The sequence below is a fragment of the Camelus ferus genome, chromosome 13, assembly GCF_009834535.1.
Source record: "Camelus ferus isolate YT-003-E chromosome 13, BCGSAC_Cfer_1.0, whole genome shotgun sequence".
NCBI classification, from domain to species: Eukaryota; Metazoa; Chordata; class Mammalia; order Artiodactyla; family Camelidae; genus Camelus; species Camelus ferus.
In genome coordinates, this window is record NC_045708.1 from 8,841,575 (window position 1) to 8,848,477 (window position 6,903).

At 48.9% G+C, this 6,903-nt stretch overlaps 1 pseudogene; it reads left to right on the forward strand.

Moving 5' to 3' along the window:
* The first annotated feature begins 677 nt into the window (after positions 1-677).
* On the forward strand, positions 678-1,805 carry LOC102517919 (annotated as a pseudogene).
* The last annotated feature ends 5,098 nt before the right edge of the window (positions 1,806-6,903 follow it).

Consider the following 6,903-nt stretch of genomic DNA (forward strand, 5'->3'; position numbering starts at 1 on the left):
TCAAGGGCGCTGTGGGCTCAGAAGTGGCCATTAAGGAGGGTCCCAGAAGAGTGGTGGGAGGGAGTGCATGGCCTTGAACCAGATGGAAGCCAGGGAGAGGAGGCTGGGGCAAGACCATCCAGGCAAGGGCTTGCGAGGGGACCATGGGAAGTTTGTGAGGAGGGTTGTGACAAAACCTGATGCGTGTTTTCCAGTCCCCCTGCTTCTGTTGGACCCTGAGCTGGGGCAATTAACAAGGAAGGAGGGACACTCCTGGCAAGAGATCCTGGCTTGCACTTGAGTGGCACTGGAGACCGTTTTGAGCACGTTCTGGAGACTGAATCAGCGGCACTGTGCTCTCAGAGTGTAGGAGAGACTTGAGGGTAAGACAGAAGTTGAGGGAACTTCTAGAGCTTGGTCATGACTTCCTGAGACTGGACGGAGTGGGAAAGGAGCAGGTATGAGAAAAAAAAGTAAGGAGTCTGGTTGGTGGGGAGCGCGAGATGCCGAGAGACAGGCTGGCCAGACGGAGCAGGGATGGAGGGGGTGTGGGAGCTTGGCAGGGGGGCGGTGGCGGCGGGGACCCAGCCTCGAGGCTCAGCCCCACATCCAAGCAGAGCCCGCCCTCCAAACCCACCCAGGCCCGCGAGCGCTGGTCACTCAGGCCCCCGCTGCCAGCACAGTGGGTTCTTGGAATCATGAATCCTGTTTAGAGCCCGGGTTCTTCTGGGGTTCCCTACGCAAATGCAAAGGAATTGGTTAACCAGCTGGATTCCCCCATGGGCTGCGCAGCAGCATCTCCTGTCTACTCCCCCAGCAGGTACCCTGGAGTGAACCATACCTTCCAAACAGGTTACACACCTGGTACTCCTAATGAAGTGTCCTGTTCCCCTATCAGCAGGGAAGCGTCACCCTACTCCTCTTTCCCCAACCCCTAGCAGCCAGCTGTGTACCCAGCGCCAAGTGCCTACCCCCAGCAGAGCCCATACATGGAAGGTACTGTTGCAGCAAAGGTGTGTTACAGCTCAGTGTTACAGCTTAGTTGTAACAGCAACCTGGATCTGGGTGAGAGACCAAGCAGCACCCGGAGGGTTGGAGAACTCAGGTTCATTACTCCCGGGGGGCCCAGAGGAGTTAATACTCCAAGCTCTGGACACGGCCTGTAGGTTTACATAGGCTTTTATAGGCTGTCAGTCTAGACTTTGTAACATCATATGCAAATAAGGTGTAACAAAGTTGACTAATTAGGAATGAGCTTTGTAGAAATGGACCAATCAGGAGTGGTAGAAATGGACCCATTAAGAGTGAGCTCCATGCAAATGAGGTGCTATAAATGGACCAATCAGGAGTTAGTTCAGGGAACCAATAGAATCTTAGGGGTAAGTTTCGCTTTCCTAGAAGCAAGTCGTTTCAGAGGCAAAAAGTGAGATAATACCACTGGGCCAGGGTACCAGATGGGGCTGGCAGGAGAGTAGTGGCCCTGCCTGGGGGTCCTGCTGGTCTTTTTCATGGGGCTTCCCACCTCTGTACCACACTCAGCCCCTGAACACAGCGCGCCCTCACACCATCCACCACACCATGGTGGTGTCGCCCAATGGCATGCCGGTGATGATGTACCCTGCTCCCATCCCTCTGCCTAGAGGCAACTGGGTCACTGTGGGCATAGTGGCGGGGACGGCTATGGCCGTGTCAGCAGATACCCTGCTGACTGCCCACTCTCCAATTCCTGTCCCCCTCCACCTTGTCACTGTGCCCACGTATCAGGCCCAGGACCACCCACCTACAGCTCCGTGCCCCTCAGTGGTGATCACCCTGCAAATGTTTGAGGATGGAGCTGTGCAGGCACATCACGGAGGTTCCACAGCTGGTGCTGCCAACCTCACGCCTCCAACCAGGACTTTCTTCTTAATGCTCTTGACATGTAGCTAAACACCACTGCGGCCAACCCAGCAGGTCCCAGCGCCCTTAGTCTGCAACTGACTCACTCTGTGGGTTGGTCTTGGAGCAAACCCTGTTTTGTGGGCTGCCAGGCACCTGTTTAGCTAACTGTAACTATCAAAAGGGGGTATTAATCTACTCTGAATCCTGTCTAGTTGAATGCTTGTTCAAAACAACAAACACCAAAACGGAGCTCGCTCAACCTCCCTGCAGTGACTGGTGCAGAACCATCATGTGCAAAATCCAAAGGAATGGAAAAGTATTTTACACCTTGTATCACTCATGCACTGTTGTGACATATGCAAAGTCTTAAAGTTATAGGTGTTACAGTGAATTTCTTCATAGAGCATCTGAAATCTCTTCAACAGTTCTTCAGCCTTTTAGGGTTGACATGGGTTGCCAGGTGGAAACCTGACCTTGGAGTTTCTAGCCATCTGTCCTTGTGCACTGAGCGCACTGGGACAGTGGCAGGGACGGGGACAGTGTAGGGGGCCACCGCTGCTTGGGGTGGGGCCAAGTTAACAGGCACCCCTTTCTTGCCCTTTAGGCTTGTGGGGTCTGTGTGATGTGGACATTCTTAGGGGCGGATACAGTTAAGGACAGGAGGTGGTTTATGTATCAGCAAAGCAGTTTTCTCTGCTATCTAAGTTTTCATTACAAATCTCTTAGAGACAGAGGTGATGTTTTCTACGTCTTTATTGGAAAAGTCTTATGTAGAGCTAAATTATTTTCTTGGGATGGAAGAAATGTGATAGAGGAACAGCCACACTTGGAGGAGGTATTGGCCTCTCCTTTATTTAGCTTAGAAAATCATGCCTTCCCCCCACCTCCGAGAAATGTTTGAGTCACCCGAAAACATATGTGGGCGATGGTGTTCTCGCTCCCACAAGGAAGGGGAAAGAGTTCAGGTGTGTGTTGTGAAGAAAGTTGTATATTTAAGAACTATGAAAAGGGAGCAAAACTTTTTTTTTTTGAGAAGTAAAGAGTTTGTTGGGCCATGTTAGATTGGAGATAATCACATCATGAATTTAAAAAAAAAACCAAGTACAGAATAGCACATGTGATACAATTCTGTTCATACAAAATATGTATGTCCTCATGGAGAGCTGTTTGCGGATATCTCCCATGGAATGTGTATTTCATACCTGGAGGCAGTATTGTGGGAATTCGAGGGGAATTCCAGCCCCAGCAACTTACAGCCAGGCCCCCTATCCGGGTTAGGTCTCAGGTCCAGACGGGCAAAGGCACGCAGTCTCTCTTCTGATGCCATGAGGGTCTTTCTGGGTCAGAGCAGAGTACCACGCTGGATAGTCTTCTGGTATCAGAAGCTACAAGATGTTACTCCAACAGCCAAATGTGTCCCCAGACATGTTTTGGGAAAATGTTTTAAAAAGCAAAATTTGTGACCAGAGTTTAAAAACCAGATTTTATATGACATTTTACTCTCCAACATCCCTTGGGGGAAAAAAAAAGTAGGAAGTTCTAGCAACACTGAACCTGCATCCCCAAAGAGCATCTCTCAGCATAAACTGAGAGGCAGCTTCTTTGAAGCAGGGTCCCGTGCCCCCCAGGTCTCCCTGGTTTCTGCTTGCAGCCTTCACTCATTCACCACCTGGCCCTGGGGGTTGTGGAGTTTGGGTCTCAAAGAGAAAGATACCCAAGAAATTTGACCTGAGTTTGGGGATTTGCACACGCCAGAGAAGGAGACAATTCTCCTACTCCTGTAGTTGGCAAAGGGTGGGAAGTCCCACAGGTGGGTTCCCAGAAACTCCATGCAGCCAACGCCTCCACCAGTGGCTGTGTGAGTCCTTGTTTAGGAGAAAACTAAGGAAGGAAAGTCAGTTTCAGGAATAACCAAGGTTGCCACTGAGTCACCCAAGTCCCCAGGGAACCTCAGAAACGATTTATTTCTCAGGTGAAGAACCCATTGGACATGAAGTGTGGTGCCAGCAAGGTAAAGTCTGGTCAGAAATGGGACTTCAAAATGAGCCCCACATAATTTTGCAGGTCAACACAGCTTTGTTTTCAAATTCATGAATGAATGCGCTGAGCATCCATACACCCCAATTCACCAGCATCCCCTAGATGTTTTCCGAAAACCGAGAATTGCTTTGGGGAAATGTGGTTTTGAATTATTTTCACACCTGCTCCCAGAGTGATTTCTAATAAGGGAAACCCTAAACCTGAAGCCATAGCCACCTGCAAATTGGTGTCAAATTGGCCACTAGGGAGCAGGCTTGTCCAGCCAAATGCGCTAAACTCCAGGCAGGAGAGCGGGGACAGTGCTGATGATGGGTCCAAGTAGATTCACCAGTTATAACAAATAAGCCAACCAATGGGGGATACTGATGTTGGGGGAGTATGTGCACACGGTGGGGGCTGGAGTCAGATGGAAACTGTACTTTCTGCTTAATTTTACTGTCAACCTAAAACTGCTCAAAAACAATAGTCTACTTTAAAAAATAATTGTAATCCTTCCAGCTCAAAAGTTTTATTGATCTATATATTATATTTTTTTAAAAAAATTCTTGTTCATTGATCTTTAAAATCAGGTTTCAAGTCTCATTTGTTTTGAGGCTCCAAACCAAGTTAAACATTTTTTAAAAATCCACATGCATTCTTTTAAAAGTGCTAAATTACTTTTATAGTTTTCAAAACATTTTGTATCTTTAATATTTATATAAAGCATTACGCAAATATTTATACTCAACTAGCATTTATGTGGCAGCAAATTTAAAAAAAAAATGCTGAACTGCACATTCCTGCTTCCAAAACTGATTTATATCCTCAGGTCTGATCTACCAGCAGGTGGCCTAGGAGACCTGAGACTCAGAATGTCTGTCACTAGACACGCATCCAGTGTCTCCTGTGCCTCCCCTCCCCCTCCCTGCACGGGCTGCTTGAGCAGCTTGGGTGAATCCTGACTCACTGGTGGCCACGTGTATAAGCTGAGTTCCATTTCCAGCCCTGGGTTCTGCTCTCCTCCCTGTTGTGAGGAATAGACGCTAGGCTAGAGGGATGAAGTTTCTAGTGATGTCCCCTCTAGGAGGAAAAAAGAAAGAAAAGACCCCTTTGCTGAGCTCTTATACCCTGCCAGCTCCAGGGCCAAGCCCTCAGTGAACAACATCTCACTGGATCCTACTAAAATCCCGTAAACTGAGGGTACGTCATTATCTTTATTTTAGGGGGAAACTGAGCTCTTGTCTAAGCTCCTCGTAGCCCTACATGCCTTCCCTCCCCCAGGTAACCACCACCACCTCGGAATCCTTAGCAGGGAGCCTTCATTTGCATGCACTTTGTTTAGGGCCACTGTGATGGTTAATTTTATGTGTCAGCTTCACTGTGGGAAGGGATGCTGAGGTAGCAGGTCAGGCATTACTTCTGGGAAGATCTTTAAGAGCATCTCTGGAAGAGATTAGCATTGGAATCAGTGGACTGAGCGAGGAGCTCTGCCCGCACCAATGCAGGTGGTGTCAGCCTATCCTTTGGGGGCCTGAATGGATGAAGGAGGACAAATTCTCTCCTCCTCTCTCTTCCTGCCCATGAACGTTGGAGCTTCTGGCTCCCCAGCCCAGAGACTCCGGGATGTGCACAGTGGCCCCCTAGTGCTCAGGGCTTTACTTAGAAGTGGAGCTACGCCATCACTTCCACTGGTCTTCAGCCGTAAGCCTGGGGCAGACGTGTACCGCCGACTTTGCTGGTTCTCCAGCTCCAGACAGCAGACCGTGCGACTGCTCGGCCACTGTAACCGTGCGAGCCTCTCCCCGTAGCATGCACGCATCTGCATATACAGTGAGGCTCCAGCCACACGGGACCGAACTGCGCAGGCTCACTCAGAGGGGGATATTTTTCAATAGTAAATACAGTTCTTCACCATCTGCAGTTGGTTGAACGTGGAGCTGAGGACAGGGAGGGCTGATGACGAGTTACAGGCAATACACACAAGTGTCTTTATATACACACTGACGTGCTGGTGTCAAAGCATGCTGTACTGTCCTCCGGGATAGGGGGACACAGGGGTTACAGTGAGAATGGTGGCAGTCTCTCATTGATATGACCTTATCCCCCACCCCAAACTATATAATTTTAATGTGATATAGAAATATTAAAACCACGTAAATGCCTATACTGTTTTAGTATTTTGCTAAAAGGAATTTGATGTCCTTACTGGCTACAAGTAGATTAACTCCGGAAGGACCCCGACCCAATCGTGACAGGCATGGGTTGGTGAGGCCCGGAGGTTCAGCTCATCGGCAAGGTGGACGACCCCCATCCAGAACCACGTGCCTTGCACTGTGAAGCCCTTTCCCAGCACACACAAAGGCCAGGATCTGAGAATTATGGACCCACCTGGAGAACCATGAGGGATGCTCAGGCCCAGGGTCATGGCCTGAGTCAGCAGTGAGAGACCTGCCAAGAGCTCTTCATTCCATTTTCTCACTGGCCCCTGAGTATGTTCCCCTTTGTGTGTATTAACCCCTGAACAACCACAGATGTAAGTAGGGAGAATAGAGACTTGGCAGGAACGGTAGGGGTTTGGATCATAGACAACTGAGTGCCCTTTCTTTTATTTTTTATCGGTAGCTGGAGATTCCAAGGTGTAAACTGTGAAAACAGAGTAATGGATCACACAGGACGCCAGTCCATTTACACCGCAGTTCTCTTTATTTCTGACCATTTCTTTACAGCCATCCATGCAGAGATAACGCCAACATGTGTGTCTCAAACCCAACTTTCCCTCCAGAAATTTAGATTCCTATTTCTGACTTGCTAAATACATGTCCCGGAAAGTCCCACCAACTCCCCAAGTCAACATTTTCCCTTGAAATCCTGAACCCCTGCTGAAATGTGCAATCACATTTCCTTTTCTCATTCAAATCGCGCTGAAATCTGAAACCACGTGTCTCTGTTCCCTTCAAGATGCTCCTATGTCCTAGATTTCAGTTTCCAGGTGCCCAGAAGAAAGCTTTGGATCGACGCACCCAC